General features: G+C 40.9%; 1 protein-coding gene and 1 long non-coding RNA gene across 18 annotated transcripts in view; both read right to left on the bottom strand.

Moving 5' to 3' along the window:
* Positions 1-18,940, bottom strand: part of LOC109428702 (glucose transporter type 1) — a 916,963-nt gene that overhangs the window by 445,735 nt on the left and 452,288 nt on the right. The gene's annotated exons all lie outside the window — the stretch shown is intronic.
* Positions 16,521-16,846, bottom strand: LOC134287154 (uncharacterized). Its single transcript, XR_009997077.1, has 2 exons — positions 16,765-16,846; positions 16,521-16,703 (listed from the first exon to the last, which is right to left on the bottom strand). It is a non-coding gene; the product is annotated as an uncharacterized LOC134287154 (long non-coding RNA).

The following is an 18,940-nucleotide window of genomic DNA, read 5'->3' as shown; positions in this document are numbered from 1 at the left end:
TTTCATTCAAAAAATGTTCAAAATTGTAGGCTATATCAAAGCAAATCAAAGATAAACTTACTCATCGTAGTTGCTACTACGATTGACCAGAGCAACCGTAGCTGCACAGAGAACCAGGGAGGGTGCAGGTACGTCAAACTCGAACAAACTACGCCTACCTAACATGCATCGAGCGGGCTTTCAACATTTGAAAGTGAATAATGGCGCCGGCCACGTCCTTACGGCTTACGGTCACAATAATAATATCGCAATGAAAATTCGAGTGCAAATTGTAAACATGTTGTAGAATTGGGGAAATTTTTAATGTATAACATGTGGAAGTAAAATATTGGAAACATTTGGAAGTGAAATATGTAAAAAAAATATGAAACAATGATGAAAAAATATATTTTTAAATGCGTTCGTTAAAACCAGTGCATGACTTTAAAATAACATACTTAAGTCAGTTTAATCAGTTAATAGAGTTGGGTGAGTAGTAAATAAGTACAATTGAAGTAACGTTACTAAGTATAAACGGGTTTGAAACAACTTTGAACAGTTTGGGGACATTTTTTGTTGGTATTTAAGGTGAATATATAACGAACACTTTGAATTTTCGAAAGCAAAAATCTGAAGAACCGAGGGTTGGTTTGCGCTGAAAAGTTGATCGATTGGTCTCCACCAGCGGGTCACCAATCGATCAACTTTTCAGCGCATTCCGTGTTTTGGTTCCTCAGATTTGTGCTCTTGAAAATTTGAGGTATGGCTTCGTTATATATTCACGATATTGTCTAACCTGAACATGTATTTCTTTGAAATTTCTAAGCATAGAACATCAAATCGAGATTTCTCGAGATTCCTCCTAGGGATTATTTTAAAAATTTGCCCAGAGGTGCAGAATGGACCCAGGATTCGATCCCTGAACTTAGTTTTGATGGACATTTTTATTTTATAATAACGGTCTGTGGGGACACCGTGAAACTGTTATCCTCTTTCAGCGCAGGAATAGGCTTCTGAGGTTTTTTAAAATTTTTTGTCAATTTCCAAAACGGCTTAGAGCCGGGGTTTAATTGAGAAACTTTATTTGTAATTTTTTTTTTTGTTTCTCAATTCGGTGAAACGTTTTTTGATTTCCTTCTGAAGATCCTGCCAGATTACTTTCAAAGCAGGATCTCGAGTTCGTTGGAATTGTCTTCTTCTCACGTTTTTAAGACGGATCAGAAGTTTCAGATCGTCGTCAATAATAACTGAGTCGAATTTGACTTCACACTTTGGTATTGATGCGCTTCTAGCTTCGACTATAGCACTAGTCAAAGTTTCGAGAGCATTATCAATATCAAAATGTGTTTCCAATGAAACATTAACATCTAAATGGCTATCGATGTGTGTTTTATATGTATCCCAGTCAGCTCTGTGATAATTGAAAGTAGAGCTGATGGGATAAAAAATCGCTTCATGGGAGACTTGAAATGTTACAGGAAGATGGTCAGAATCAAAGTCAGCATGAGTAACCAATTGGCTACAATGCTGACTTGAGTCAGTTAAGACCAAATCAATTGTTGAGGGATTTCTAGCAGAAGAAAAACAAGTGGGGCTATCGGGATATAGAATAGAAAAATATCCTGAAGAGCACTGATCAAATAAAATCCTGCCGTTTGAATTGGACTGAAGATTATTCCACGAACGGTGTTTCGCATTAAAATCACCAATTATGAAAAATTTGGACCTGTTGCGAGTTAATTTTCGCAAATCAGATTTAAGAAAATCTATTTGCTGGCCAGTGCATTGAAAAGGCAAGTAGGCCGCAATGAAAGTATGTTTACCAAAGTTTGTTTCAACAGAAACACCCAAAGTTTCAAAAACTTTGGTTCCGAATGATGAAAAAATTTGGTGCTTGATGCGCCTGTCAACGATGATAGCAACTCCACCACATGCTCCATCTAGGCGATCATTTCTATAAATTAAATAGTTTGGGTTTCGTTTGATTGAAGACCCAGGTTTTAGATAAGTTTCAGTAATAATTGCAATATGCACATTATTAACTGTTAAAAAATGGAATAGCTCATCTTCTTTGCCATTTAGAGAACGAGCATTCCAATTTAAAATGTTCAAAAATTTATTTGGATCCACTACCAAAACGTAATCCAATTACTATTTTATGTGATGTGATCGAGAGTGGAGAAGCAGAGGGAATGGCGTTGAACCCGTTTGCGCGAAGAGGACTGGCGAGATCGCCACTACGAGGGACTGGTGTACCCACAAGCAAACAGAGGCGTGCCTCAAGTTCTTCGAGTAAGGACACAAGTCGTAGGCGCGTTTAGGCCCTGGCAGGAGTCAAACCTGCAGGGGGTGCGGAGTAGAAGGCCACATCGCCGGGAAGTGCAACTCGGCACCAAAATGTCTGCCTTTCACGGCGTATAAGGGCCACACGACGGGCGGGCTCAAGTATTCAGACACGCGAGGAGGTCGAACCAACCGACGATAATGCAGGTTACACAGCAAAATCTGAACCACTGTGAAGCCACACCGCGGTTTTTGCGGCAGTCAGTCTTGGAGTTAAGTACAGACATCGCCCTACAGCCGGACGTATACCGCATACCTCCCGATAAGGGGTACTGGGTAGTGGATACGGCCAAGCTAGCGGTGATCTGTATAACCGGTCGTTTTCTGGTCCAGGAAATAATTTCCACGTTGCATGAGGGCCTCGCAATGGCGAAGATCAACGTGGTGTAAGGGATTGCGTCCCGTGGTCATCGTCGAAGGCTTCAACGCCAGGGCGATTGAGTGGGGTTGGGTAGCCGTTTAACTAACGCTAGAGGCTGGGCTTTGGCTAGACTGAACGCGGATGTCGCGAACGTTCATGAGCAATAAAAAAAAACCTACAGTCGGAACGGTGCAGAATCCATCATTGATGTGATCTTCTGGAGCCCGGGTCTATACCCTAGCTCGGACTGGTGGGTCGCCGATGGATGCACGCACAGTGATCATCTGGCGATTCAGTACTGGGTAGAAGACGGAGGAAGACGGCCACAGCCGAAGGTCATCGACTGTCATCGAGGATGGCTGACCTCGCGCATCAATAAGCCGGCATTTGTGGAGTGATTGCCTATGGAGAGTAACACCTACGATCTATCCAGCGATGATCTAGCCGGAACTCAAAGCCGTGCATGTGACGCTTGCGATGCCAAGGCAATCGGGTCCGGACAGAATCCCGACAGAAGCCATCAAGACGATCATCGAGGCTTGCCAGAGGCGAATTCCCGAAGTAGCGGAAAAGGCAAAGATTGGTTCTACTACCCAAATTCGGAAGCCACCTGGCCAGCCGTCGGCATACAGACCTATCTGCCTTTTGGACGCAGGTGTGAAACTGTTGGAACGGATCACTCTGTCGAGTGTCGAGTGAACAGTCATCTGGTTCGGTTTCCGGAAGGGTCGGTCGACGGTGGACGCTATTAGGGCTGTAACCAAAACGGTCGAGATAGCGCTCCAAAAGAAGCGAACGGGAATCCTGCTTTTGCGCGGTGGTCACGCTGCACTTGAAGAACACCTTCAGTAGCGTCGGCTGGGCCGCCGTTGAGTGCGCCATTCACCACATAGGCGTCCCGGATAGCCTATGTCGGATACTGGAGAGCTACCTTTATAATAAGGTGCAAATCTATGACACCGAGGAAGGCGGTAGGAGCTACAACATCACCGCGGGGTACCACAGGGTTCCATGCTGGACGTGGTACATGGCGAGTCGGTAGAGGAAGTGGAAGTGACAGCAACGCAAGCAAATGGCATAGTGGAGGACTGGGTGAGGTCAAGAAAGCTGGCACTCGCGCACCACAAAACAGAGGTGGTGGTGGTAAACAACCGCAAGTCTGAACAGCAGTCAGCCACAGGCGGGGATCAGCTCTAAGCGCTCACTGAAGCAATTGGGGGTCTTGATCGACGATACGCTGAAATTCGGAAGGCACGTGGAATACGTCTAAAAAAGAGCAAACATAGCGATAATGGCATTGTTAAAAATAATGCCAAATAGCTCCGAAGTAGTCTCGAGCTAGCGTAAGCTGCTCGTGGTAGTAGTAATCTCCATATTACGGTATGGTGCCGCTGCATGGTCGAATGCGCTAGTGATCAACCGAAACGTAAAGCGCCTCCAGAGAACCCACAGGCTGATGTATCTTAGGGTGGTCACTGGTCAACGCATACCGCGCGGTCTTGAAGGGCGCGATATGTGTGCTAGCGAGTATGATGCCCATAGTACTAAGACAAAGAGTACCTACTACGATCGAAGCAGCATAAGAAACGCGAGACGGATCGTCAGAATATCGTCTGTTCAATGAAGTGGCAGGGAATGAGATTTCAGTGCAAGGGGAGATGGTCACAGGCTCATACCGAGCGTGTCTAAATGGACGAGCAGCCTCATGGCGAGGTGAACATTCACTTGACACAACTTCTGTCAGACCATGGGTGCTTCAGATGGTATCTGCACATAGATTCGGTCACGCAGGCTCCCCCGCATGTCCGAAGTGTACAGACCGCGGAGCATGTGCTCTTTGAATGCCCACGCTTCGTGGAGCAAAGGTAGAGTATGCAGGAGATATGCGGTAGAGATATTACCCCGGACAACATTGTTGAAAGGATGTGTACGGGGGTGGACACGTGGGATTCCGTTACTTCCACGGTCTCCCAATTCGTACTTGAATTACAGAGAAACGAGCCGATCAACAGCAAGTTGAGTTGTCCTCCCCATCTGGAGCTTAAGTCCAACGGGTAGTCTATAGTACTGGCCAGGACCCAAGCTTCCAGGGGAAAGAAGACAACTCAAGGCGACAGCTGGTGGAACGCTTACCAATAGAGAGTACTCATGAACGGTCTTTCTTCGTCTTGAAGTCATCCCTAACGGGCATATCGCGAAGGTAAGGAAGAGAGTGAATGATGTTGTAGTGGGTCGAACCCCAGTACCCACCTTTTGGGTATCTGATCAGCAGATTTCCTCATTCCATACAAAAAAAGGACGTGGGGTGAGTGAGAGGGACGTTGTTCTTCCCGCGGTCGAGGGTGAGTCTATGGTAAGCCATCAAACAGACCGAAGTCCACAAGTAACCTTAGTATTATGCAGTATTTTTATTTTATTTGGTAGATGAAAAGGGCTTGAATTGCGTGTGATGTCCTCCTGTCTTGCTTACTGGTGTTGGTGTCGTGCCCATAGTAAGTGGCAACTGAGAGTGAGGGCATGTGAAGTAAGACTGTGACGAGGTATATCATTGATTCCATTATTGAAATTCATTAACCAAAACGAGTAACGAATTGGTGATGTGCTGCTTCTCTAATTTATAGCCTATCCACTACTGTTACGCAAGTGACGAATGATTTGATTTGCAGTCAAACAAAAGTCGTTCCGCGCAAAAGTTAGGCCCACCAATTGCAAAGATCCTCGTTACTATTCGACCGTTATTGAAATTTATGGAAAATGACACTCCTAAAAAGCATAATCGACTAGCGGCTGCCACTTACGCCCTCCAACTCGGATGGAACCACTCGCCGCTGCTTTTTGGCAGCGGAAGACAAACGTTACTGCAGACACACTTTCGGAATTGTTATTACTGTTCTTCGTCGTCGTCGTGGGGTTTGCTTTCGCCCTGGTTGGTGAAGCTTCTTATTGCCACCGCTACGCCGCCATTCAAAGCATCATGCACGCAAAAAGCGGAAACCAGAAGGCGGTTGTTCGCTTCTTGAGTTTTTCTGTTTTCTTCCTCTATGTCAAACGACACTTCCGATTCCGATGCGATGCGACGACGATGATGATGGTTGACGGCAAAGGCAAAGGATGGAAGACGACGCGCCTGGGAAAAGCAAGCAGTTGAGACAGCTGCTGTGATTTCGAGTTGTCATAACAATAATTTTCGCTGGCAGTAGAGCCGGCGCACGTGTCGTTGTCGTCTTCGCTGGTGTAGTGTGCTACTTAAAAATGGATTTGTGTGATTCTTCTGACTGTCGTTTTTTTTGGAGGAAGAGAGGTTCTAGTCTGACGTGGGTTACGTGTTCTGACAAATTTTCTAAAAAATAGAATTTTTAAATTGTAGAAATCAAAATATTCTGGTTTCCGTATCACCTCCATTATCCAAGTATTTTGAGAATTTGATGATATGCATTTGCTGGTTTTGGTTAGCGCATCGTATAGCGTACGCCTGGCAATGGAGGGATGCATATATGAGTTGGTGAGTTCATTTCATGCTGTTAAAGCGCGTTGGTACGAATTTATGCTAATTGAAGAAATTTTTTTGTTAAATGTAAAATTTTTGATCGTTATATTGTAAACAAAACAAATTTCATTTTTTCAAGCTCTGTTTTAGTACAACTTTTATACTATCGTTGTATTCTGATACGTATATATACACTCCCGATCAAAAGTTTGGGGTCACCCCCTCAAAAGCATGAAATTTTTTATGCCTACATTCCAATTTGCGTCCGATTTCAAAACTCTAGGTCTCATTCAAAAGATAATAAGTCAAAGTATCATTGAACTTGATTTAGGTGAAACTTTTTAAAAAATATTTGTATGTAAACTTAACTCAAAGTTAGCTAATTTTCTAAAAAAAAATGAATATAAACTTACGGCAGTGTCGCTGGAAATTGGGTCGACCCAATTTTAAAATGAGATCGATAATATAACCTATTTTCTATTAGCTTTCAACTGCTTTTCGCCGGACTAGGCTAAAAAATATAGGAAGAAAATTATTAAGTAAATTAACTCTTGATGTCATCGACCGAAAGTTTAGGGTGTGTGTGGTTCAAGGTCTGTGCAGTAAGTACCATTCATAATGTTTCAAATAAGTTAAAAATAATTAAAGTTGAATGAAAGATGACAAAGATATCAACAAATCACTTTTCCATGTTTAACGATAGTGACCCCAAACTTTTGGTCGATGAAATCAAGAGTTCATTTACTTAATAACTTTTGCCTAGATTTTTTAGTCAAGTTCGGCAAAAAGCAATTGAATACTAATAGAAAATATGTCTCATCTTAAAACTTGGTCGACTCAATTTCCAGCGACACAAGGGTAATTTTCCAATTGTTGCACAGCTAAAAATTCGCCAATAGTTGCACACCCCATAATAATAACATGGAGTGTGCAACAATAGGCGAGTTTTTAGCCGTGCAGCAATTGGAAAATTACCCTACCTTAAGTTTATATTATTTTTTTTGAAAATTTGTCAACTTTGTGTTAAGTGTACATACAAATAATTTTGTAAAAGTTTCATCTAAATCATGCTCAAAGTTACTTAGACTTATTATCTTTTGAATAAGACCTAGGGTTTTGAAATCGGACGCAAATTGGCGGAAAAATATGCCTCAAAAAATGACATGTTTTTGAGGGGGCGAACCCAAACTTTTAATCGGGAGTGTATATAATGTATCTACATTTAGTGAAAGAGAGGATAACTACTCAAGTAGAATAAGAAAATGACTGTCAGATGAAATCATGGCTTACAAGAGATACTTACGTGCATCAAAAAGCATACTTCTCTCTGTTTCAGTATTATTATCTTATTCTCCCAATCTCATTACTGGAAGAAGTTCTGCTGCAGAAATCCTTGAGATTCACAAAAGAATTTCTGTTCAGAATCCCTCATGGGATCCTCAAAGAAATCACGGAAGAAATTCGTTCTGGAAGCTCGGCAGGACTCCCTGGAAGAGTAATGAAGAAAAAGAAACAAAAAACAAAATCCCGAGTGGAATCATAAGAGAAATTCCTTGAGGAATGTTAAAAATCCGAGAAGTATTTTTGAAGGAACCACAGCATGGATCCTGGCATGAATACCTGAAAGACTTCCGCAAGATTCCCTGAAGGACTATTTGAAAAGAAATACAAGGAGGAATCCCTGAAGGAATGCCAACTAGAACATTTGTCAGTTCAAGATTTTCTAAAGCTATCCCGGCAGAAATTCCTTAAGAAATCCCGGGAGGATTTCCTAAGGGAATTCTGGGAGTCATATCTGAAAGAATCCTGAGAGGAATCTCAGCTAGAAGCACGACTTAAATATTCACTGAAGAAATCCCGCGAGGAATTAATCATAAATTTTTAATTAAAATCCCGGGAGAAATCCCGAGGGACATCCCTGAAAAAAAAATCCGAGATGCATCTGTCAAGGAATATCAGCAGGTATCCCAACACGTATGCCTGAAAGAATTATACTGAGATTCCCTGAATATAATAGAAATCTTTGAAAGCATATCAGGAGGAATTCACAATTAGCGATCACTCTATACCTGAAGGAAGCCCGGGATGGGAGCTCAACAAAAATCCCTCAAAGAACCATAGAAGAAATCCCGGAAGGAATTGTTAAGGAAATCCCTAAAAAAACTCGGGAAGCTTTTTGAAGGAATCTCATCAGAAATTCCGTCCAGAATACCTAAAAAATCTAAGTTTGCCCGATGAAATCTCGGCAGAAATCTATTTTCTTTTATGTTCCTTTTTGGGAGGAGTCCCTAATGGAAAAACATCAGGAATTCCGTAAATAATCTTTGAAAGAGTTCAATCCCTGAAGGAATACCGAATAGAATAACTCAAAGATTCCTTTCAGGGTTTTCTAAAGCAAGCCCTGCAAAAATCCCGGAAGAAATCCCAGCAATTCCGAAAGGAACATGTGAAGGAATCCCGGAAGGAATCCTGGGAAGATTCTAGAGAGGAATGTCTGAAGAAGTTCCGGAAGAATTCCTGAAGGTATCTCGAGAAAACCTCATCTTATCTAACCCTTGACGTCTTACCGTCCATCTAACCGTCTTCCCTACCTTCTATCCCAAAATTCTATCCCATGATTCGTTCTTATCCTCAACTCTACCCTCTACCCTATCCTTCTCCCTACATTCTACCGTACTCTATATCCTAATCCTTCACCATATGCTCTATACTATCCTTCATTCTATCATCAACCCTAACCCTGTACCCTACCATCTACCCAGCCTTCACCCTTTTACTGATCAAGTTCGATCGATACCCGAATAGAAGATTCTATCAAAAATATAACATAATTATAACAAACCATGATATGTATAACTCATTGTGATATAATCATGTTAAACTTCATTAGAGCTTAAAAATATTCTAACTCAATTGTATCATATTTTGTTATAAATGTTGTTCAATAACTCATTGTGAAATAATTTAGTTCTGATTCTTTGACCTTCAGAACATCATTTTACACAATTGTAGCCAAGGTTACTGATAGACGAAAATTCTCGCGAAAGCCAAACAATTAATTTCAGTGTGTATCGTCCCAAATGTTCATCATAGAAACAACAACTCGTTCATTTACTCACAAAGGCGTGAATGAACTCATCCAGCGTGAGTGTGTTGCCCGCCAGCTAACTGGAATGAAAATTGCGAGAGCGCTCTCGAACTATTTTCCATTCAGCTGCGAGAGATAATCTGCTCGAAAATATCGTGCTGATTCTCAGCTTTCATTCCGATTCCCACTCACGGCGATAATCGATTGTGGCATCGGCAGGAGCATGGGGAAGATTTCGTCAGAAGCCCGTTTGTGTGCATTAGGGTTCGGAATTATGTAGTCAGAAATAAAGTTATAAATGTGTTTGGTAGATCGAGGACTGACATTAAGGGTTCGTTCAACAATTACATAACGGAGATAAAGAAAGCCTAGCGCGTAACGCACTCCATGCAAAATTTAAAAAAAAATTGAAAATACAAAAGTTGTTTCGTACTTGGGGGTTTTGGGGCTTAAATTGTCAAATGTTGCTTTCTTTTCGATTGGTTAGCAACTCAACTGCATGAAGATTTCAAATCTCGGAATTGATTAATTGATAAATATCCCGGGAGTGGTTGCGTCGTGTACTGATACACGCATCATGAAAAAATGCACGCATGTGGCACAGCGTGAGCGCGGCGTCGCTGCAGGTAGTCAAAGCCGCGACTGCTCGAGGGACATTTATTGGACGAATGGTGTATCCGGTAATAGTTATTTATGTGACGAGTTGCAAAAAGTTGATTTTTTCAGCACGAGTTGTACATTTATCCAACGAGGCTTGCCGAGTTGGATAAATACGACGAGTGCTGAAAATATCGAATTTTGCAATGAGTAACATACAAAAATTTATGCAATGATTTTTTTATTATATGACTCATTTGAGTTGCATAATGTTCATAATGCAACTCAAATGAGTTGCATAATGAACATTATGCAACTATTTTTCATTATGCAACTCATTTAAGTTGCATAATGAACCAGTTCGGAAAAAATGACCATTATGATACCAAAATGAGTTGAATAAAATATAAATTATGATACTGAATTGCATAAAGTTATTAAATAATTCAAGGATTTACAGAAGATGGATCGCTTGATTCGTAAATGTAACTCTTCCGCTGAGTGGCACAAAAAAGCAAACAATTTTTCCAATTACATTGTTCCTATCTAAATGGTCTGGATCATGATATGTGATGTATTAAATTTTAGTATGTTTGTACAATTTTTGATTCCTCCCTTCTCCCTCAGAGAAGCATGTTCTTTAACTATGTAATATGTATACGGTCCGACCCATAATCGTAGAGGGAGTCCACGCTTCCTAAAATTACATCTTTTTTACTCTTCAAGCAAACATTGCGGAAAACACCATCCTCTTGTGCTTTTACCAGTGCATTTTGTATAACACAAGTTTAACTTGTAATACGAGAACGACCAATCCACGCTCGATGAAATGACCTTGCCAAAGGCACACACCTTCCGGTTCATCAGTTAGGTTTAAAATACCGTTAGAGTTGCTTACCAAGGTCATATTACTGTAGCGCAAAATATGTGTCTCAAATATGTAAATGCATCAAGGTATAAAAATGTGCATCTTTGGTGAGCATTATTTAAAGACACGGTATCGATACCGCGCTGCTTTTCCTTTGAATCGGCACTCGCGGTGATAAATTATTATCAATCGCAGTGAAAATTATCGCCCGCGATAATAACTGTTCCAGTTTTCGCTTTTTTCGAATCGTTCAATTTCGAGCAGCGGTGCGAGAGTTGTGATCGATGAATGAACACCACTTCGAGAGCGTGAGTATCTTTGTTTACAAGCGCCACTGCAACTAGCGAGAGTTTTCCTCAGCTAGACAGTGACAGCTGAGTTCATTGCATTAGCGATCAAAATATGCACGGTGAGCTTGGGAATGCTTATCGGCTAAAAAATCATGGTGAGTGCTCCACGATACGATTATTGGTAACCTTGTGTAGCAAAATATGATAGAATCTAGTTTTCTTGAAGCTAAAATATGATATAAATTTTAGCTTCAAGAAAACTAGATTGTGTTATAATTTTGTTCTGATTATAACAAAATAGGTTATATTATTTTGATTAGACCGGTGTACTTTTTGTTACAGTTTCAGTTATTTTAACATCATCCTGAATCTAGTTTATAATAAAATAAGTTATAGAAACATTTCATATCATCACAACACAATGTGTTATAAACTTGATATATGTTTCTAGTCGGGTAGATACCCATATTGCATAATTCTGTGATGGTATCATAGCTCAAATTACCACTCCGTGGTCACCATCTGGGATTTCAAAATACAGTCAAATATCTGTTTTTGGCTTCTACTCATCGAGTCTGATCGATAGATACCCATGGTGCACGGTATCATACCTCAAACTACAATTTCGTGGCCGCCATCTTGGATTATTGTTCGTCATCTTGGTTTTCAAAAATGGCGTCGGATTTTTATTGTTGGGTTCTACTCATCATACCGTATCGATAGATACCCATATTGCATAGTGTTCGAAGCGGCATAGCCGTTAAATAGCATATATTCTTGAGTGTTGGCAACCATCTTGGAATCCAAGCCGTCGTCTTGAATTCCAATACCCCTATAACCACCTCGACAACCTAAGGAATGTGTTTGCCAAATTTATTTGAAATAGCTTGACCCATTCCAGACTTACTCCGGAAGGTGCGTACATACATATAAATATACAAACATACAAATAGACAAACATACAAACATATAAACATACATAAACATCACAAACATACATAAACTTTCACATCGATTTTTACTTTACCCATTATGTCTGATCGACAGATACCCATATTGAGTTCACTGAGCCTGAAAGTTTTAGACAGCACAGCAGGGTCGACTCTCAACAACTTGGTGCAAGTTTCTCGTTTTCTTCAAGATGAAAGTTGGAGGCGCGTTTTGCAACATTAAAAATATTGAAAAAGCGTAGAGATTTCGAAGAATATGTAAAAGAAGCATTTTTGAAAAAGGGCGTGATAAAATCGGAACAATACTGTATCTGAAGCCGCATTGTAGTTAAATACATTCTGGAGTTTTGGCAGTCATTTTGGAACCTAAACCGCCATCTTGAATTCCAATATCGATATAGCTACCAACAACTTAATGAATTTGTTTTCCAGAGTTATGCCAGAACATACATACCATGTCTGCCGAAGACATGAACTAAAATTATTAACTCTAGAATGGTTGCACTGTTGTATTTTGTACTACACGTTCGCTTTTTGTATTCTGTATTAGTGTGATGCTGGCGGTGGTAGCCAACCACGCGACGGAAGGTTTATCATTGTTAAGAATCCAAGGAAATAAATTTCTTTTGCATTGTAATGAAGCTCATAGACTGTGACCATATGTAATCTTTGCAGCATCGTTTACGCCACCTAGCGAACCAGTCACAAGCTATATTGTCCACTACGAACAAGGTATGGATGTAGAGAACATCTTCTCTAAAGAAAGTATATGTCCTACTGGGCGGATATGGGTTAAGCGCAGGAAAACAAGATTACAAAAATAGACTGTGTATGTTATTCAAGGATCGGTAAATTCGCCTCACTCCATTCATATTCACTCCTCTTTGCTGAAGCGAATCGAGAAAGATGCAGCAAACGGATAGTCGTGATCAAACACGCAATCCCATCACCAGTGGGAAGCGATGCACAAGCTGGTTGACATGGATATTCGTGGCCGATCGTCGCAGTTTGGATCTCAAGCGAATGAATGAATGGCGAATGGTGACGAATGCTGGTGAACGATCGAAGCGGCTATTATCATAACTAGAAGAGAATTTCTGCATGTAATGCATACGTTTTTAGTGTATTGTTGTTAGCAAAGAAAATAATAAACATTTTTTGAAAACTTCAAATATTCGTACGCGCAATATCACTCACGAATCGCATCACCTCTCCATCGCTTGCGATGCGAATGTGGACGAATGTTTAAGGTGAAACGGGACGCCGTGTTATTTTTCCTATCTTGCCTCTCTTTCTAACAATTTGCCTCGCGATTTTGAAGATGGTAATCTCGAGTTCCATCGCACTGAAGATGTTGAAAAACAATCAGCATATGCACTGCAAGTGAGCATACACAGTGATAGGTTTTTGTTGCAAAATATGAAGTAGAATCTGAGATTACCATCTTAGTAGCAACAGAGCAATGGCGGATATTTCCCCGACCGTCCCGTCCGCCCTTAAATTCCATGTATGGCTTTCCACCGTTCGCCGGTGTTTGCTGTCGTCGCTGACAAGTAAACACACAAACTGAAGCGACAACCGTTCGCTGCTGACTACACGGAAAAATATTAAAACCCAAAGAATAAGTTTTAAAAACTCAAATTTGGCTAAACTGCGTTTAGTTTTAACTCAAAGTTGGGTTGTTTTCTCCCTCGCCCCACCGCAATGTTGTCGAAAACAAAGAGAGAAGCACCGACGCATCCGCTGCTCTTCCGTGGAAGAAGCCAAATTTGGGTTTTCTTGAGTTAACCCAAATTTGCGTCATTTGAGGCCTCCGTTGGGTGAAAATAACTTACCAGTGGGTTAATTTTTTTGCCGCTCTCAAACGAGAACTACTCACTCACCACTTTCGCTGTTTGACGCAAATTTGAGTTATTCCACGGAAGACCGGGATTGCGTCAAAACAACTTAAATTTGGGTTGATTTGTAGTTCCGTGTATATTCGAGTGTGGAAGAAGATGAAAAGTGGAAATCAGGAACCCTGATGTTATTGTTATTCAAGTGATATAGGGCACTGCATTGTTTTGATTTTGTATGGGATTTTGACGTTTCTTGGCCTTGTTGTTTACAAAATTTCTATAAGAGTGAAAGAGAAGGAGATAATTTCATGCAGTGCCCTATACCGTTACTATGATAACGCTAACACTTGATAGTCTCACCCGGTAAAAAATAAAGGTCTATTGAAACCTTTCAAATAATAATAAAATATCAGAACAATTCATTACACCAGTGCTAAAGAATAAATTCAAACATCTCACTATTCTCACATCACGATGCATCGCTACCATCCACTTGATTCAGCGTCATTAAACAGTCATTTTAGCCTGCACTTTCACGCCAAGCACTTTGCATAGTGTAAGGTACACGTGTGTATCCTTCTGCCGCGGCTAGCACCACGGAATGGTCATAAAATTTTATGGCCTTCCAACATGATGTCGCGATGCTCGATGTCACTGTTGATAATGTAATGCTCCCATTATTACCCATTCTCGATGGTTGCACTTGACGACCACCCCTCCCTCCTTGGTCCCATATAGCTCCCCGTCGTGGAAGCCCTCGCTTCGGTTCGGCTGCCTAATCAGGTGAGGTGCTACTGCTGTTGCTGCGGCAGATAGATTAGAACCAGTTGACTGACCCTCGAAAAACACGTTCCCAATGTTCGACAACATCGGTAATTAATTGGTTTTCAATGCGACACTCGTGCCACACACGACGCTCTTCCCTGGCCGCCGCTACTGTGGAATCAACAATTATCAGCAATATGTTGCTGGGCACACTGCCAGGAATGGCACGATGTGTGCGATGGTTAACAATATGCGCGGTTCACGGGAATCGAGCGGTCGAATCTGCAACCTATCGCCTATAGAATACACAAAATGCTTACAATTGTAAATTCCCCGTTTTGCTTTCAATTTAGCCCATGTAAATTTGAAAAATTAATTTGCTTATGTGGCCCATATAGCCGAGGCGGTAAACGCACGGGTATTCAGCATGACCATGCTGAGGGTGACGGGTTCGATTCCCGGTCGGTCCAGGATCTTTTCGTAAAGGAAATTTCCTTGACTTCCTTGGGCATAGAGTATCTTCGTGCCTGCCACACGATATATACATGCAAAATGGTCATTGGCAGAGGAAGCTCTCAGTTAATAACTGCGGAAGTGCTCATAGAACACTAAGCTGAGAAGCAGGCTTTGTCCCAGTGAGGACGTTACGCCAAGAAGAGGAGAGAGAGAGGATGTTGACCATAAGAAGTTTGTTTTCTTCACATGCTTCGTGGTCTAATAGCGACTTCTACATATATGTATGCAAAAGGCTTTGGGTTCAATTTCTGGCCCATCACTTCCCAACGATTTTGTATCTTTCCTTCTGCTTTTTCTTTCGCATACAACTCAAGTTCAGTTATATGGTCATTAGACTGGGTCAACAAAGTCGATTTTTCGGAACAAAACTTTTTCGAATCATTTTAGCGTCCAAAGCAACTGTGCAAAATTTGGGAGCGATTGTTCGCTTCCCCGTACTCCTCATAGCGATTGAATTTGTATGGAATTTAGTATGGGAAAACGTGCTTTTTTGTATTTTTATCATAAATTGAAATTTTTCATCTAAAACGATCTAACTAATGACGTTAAAGTATAGCTTAGGGTATGCCGAAAAACTTTGCCGAAGACCGCAAAGTGATCCGACACTTGTAAAAAAAGTTACAATGCACAGATTGCCCGGTGGTTTTTAGGCATTTAACATGTGAAGGAATAACATCAATAATAAAGTCCTAATTTTTGGCCTAAGTTACCAGGTGAATAACTTTTTTCACAAGCGTTGGTCACGTTGCGGTCTTCGGCAAAGTTTTTCGGCATATCCTAACCTAAGCTATACTTTAGCGCAGCGTCATTAGTAACATGGTATTAGACAAAAGAACTCAACTTATGAATGCAAAAAAGTACGTTTTCCCATACTAGCTTCCATACAAATTTCAATCGCAATGGGGAATGCCCATCATTTTTAATTCACAGCATCCAGGTATCAGTAGGTCAGCTCCAGAGGCACGTTCTCCTCCATTTGGGAAATTTGTGCCACCGCACAGCATAGTAGAATCTATCATATGGCTACCTTCGAATTGGCAATCTCCGAGTTGTGCCGCATCATCTTCATACACATCTGAAAACATATTCTGCCTAGTAAACGGCATCAGCGCACTAACGTGAACCTCTGTCAAACAACTATTTCCACTCTAATCTTCGCATGAACTTGCGCAGACGCAGTGAACTCAACGGCCGGCTATGCGTAAGTGATTGATATCATCACTAAGTACCTACCCCCTTTCTCATATCGACCTTAAATCTGGCGTAGCAGGTATCATTCGTGTCTAAAAATAGAAGATCATCATGAGTCACACAATACTGAAGAGTTCTGAGCAAACAATTTTTGGTTCCTTGTGTAACTGTAGACTGTAATCTGGATTTACTTTGTTCTGGCTTGCAGTCTTAATAAGTTGGCCTACGAATTTATTATCTTGGCTCCAACGTTTCGATCCCGATTTGGATCTTCCTCAGGGATCTAATTTTATTTGGTTTACAGACAGAGACATGATACATTAATTATTAAAAGTGGTTTTACATATAACATAAACTTACAAAGAATTATTCGTAGCTGTCCAAAAACATTCAGCCTGTAGTGTTGTCTATGTTTCGTTGTTGCATGGTCCTATGAAAAGTGTTTGTTTTAAGTGTCATATTGTGTGGTTTGCGTCCTAATTTAAACTTACGGTTTGGTGATCTAGTACTACCATTTATACGCCTCCACTGTGTTTTTTTCGCCCACAATTCTATATAACACTTTACTCACTGTCTAGCTGTTCAACTTCAATCGTCTGTAGATGTAACTGTAGACTGTAGACTGTAATCTGTAGTTGATTTGACGATACTGGAGTTGGAAGCTCCAGAAGCTTGAAAAACTTTTCATAGTTTTGTTTCAAACATACTGACTTTCAAATTTTTGGCGTTTAATTTTCAATATTTTCTAAAGAAAATTGATTTTTTTGAATAAAAAACAAGATTTATAAAAACAAATGCAAAACTTTTACCATTTATAGGAAACTTGTTTGTTTACTGAAAGTCAAATTTAGAGAAGTTTGAAAATTACAGCAAATGCAAATTTTGCTTGTTCCTAACATTTTTTTTTATTCCCTATAGTTATAGTCATTTGATGGTAGCAAAAACATTCTTCTGGTCGGATGTGCACCATCATCATCATCATCGTCGTCGTCGTCATCAGCATCATATGATCTCTCTACCCAACCGCATCTATTTCAGGACCCTTTCTCCGCCCATTTTGCATTCAAGCAGCCCATTGTTCGGGCCCTACCTACCACGTCGCTCGGCCAGGTCAGGCAGGCAGGATAGTAACTCGAATGCTAATTCAACCGATCCGGTAGGCATCGTAAGCAAAACCACATGAATAAACTCACACAAAAGAGTAATGACTCGAAAAATGGAATATTAAGCCGTATTTATAGGTGTAGATGTGGTGCCTACGGCTGCCGGGCTAGGTAGACTGGCCGGCCATTGGTCAGTGGGTAAGTTTGCGTAAAAATATAAAACTTTAGGGTTATAACCCTTAAGGCATCATAATCCGGAAAAACATTTATTAATATTTTTGTTTGAATCATTCAGAAGTATATCTTCGGTAGGTATATGTGCAATGCGTTCTTCATTTTTTTTTCATTAGTTCGTGGCTTCGTGGTCATGCGGCTAGTGACACCAAGCACTTATTCGCACCGTGCTGAGGAGTGTAAATTCGATTCCCGCAGCAGCTATCAGGAAAAGTTTTCGGCTGTGCCACAGGGTGTTGCATGCTAGTCTGTTGTCTAGTATCGTAATTCCTTCAAAGAGCGAATATCTCACTGGAACATTGAACGTGACCGTCTCTTAAATAAAAACGCTGAAACCTCTTAATCGTAAGAAAATAACTTCAGGTAAATTTTCTTTGGTATCTGTATTGCGGTAACATTACCTAAATGGAATTCTATTGTATTCAGAGCTGCTGGGAGACTTGAAATAAGGTTTAGGCAAGGTTTTCGAGAGAGGCAGAGCGGAGAATTGATGAGCATTTCAGGCGAGTTAATGTTAGAGCGGGAGAAAGTCTAAGAACTGCTTCCTTAACCCTTTGGAGACGAAATTTTCACCTTTCTGGGTGCAACCTCGCTGGTTTAGAACACGTTTGTGATGGCCGATTTTCACGGCTGGGCACATATGACCCATCCGTCCCCGAAGGGTTAAGTGACCATTAGATCTACAAGCATAACTAGTAATTATTTAAAGAACTGTGAACAAAGTTCATGCTCACCCAGCCTCATGCATACATATTCGGTTGGCCGGGGCTTAGGGATATCAAGAGCTTCGGAGCCTTTAGGATAAGTCTGAGTCTACAAGTTTAACTAGTGATCTCTCACTGTATAACGTATAAGGCTTGTATTCACTTTCTACACGTATTTCATTATAGACAAATACTTTGTCGAACATGTGAAAACACTGAGAACTCTGAACAACGCTTAGAAATAGTTACAACAAAAGAAATGGTTTTAGAACAGTTCTAACAAGTTTCAGTTTCTAATGAAATTTTGTACAACTTTGCCCGTATACAAATATGGCGACCAGGGAGGGGTTTAGAGAATTGTTGAGAAAAGACGGAGGGGTGTCTAGTATATGAAACATGGGTAGTGGGAGGAGTTTAACCTTCGAAACCCTTCCTTGGGCACGGGCTTGGCAGATGGCATAATCATGTGCTTGTAAAAAACCTATTTCACTTCTCGAACGATTGATTCCCTGACTAATATGTGCTTTGAAAAGCAGGGCTTTAACGAACAAAACTTCTTCGAAGGTACCATTCTTTTAAAATGAATTTGTCTGATCCACAACTAACTTGCTCACGAATTTGGACCT

This window comes from Aedes albopictus, chromosome 2 (genome assembly GCF_035046485.1).
Source record: "Aedes albopictus strain Foshan chromosome 2, AalbF5, whole genome shotgun sequence".
In the NCBI taxonomy this organism is placed as follows: Eukaryota; Metazoa; Arthropoda; class Insecta; order Diptera; family Culicidae; genus Aedes; species Aedes albopictus.
The sequence above is the reverse complement of the archived record's forward strand: the minus strand, read 5'-3'. Positions and strand labels throughout refer to the sequence as shown.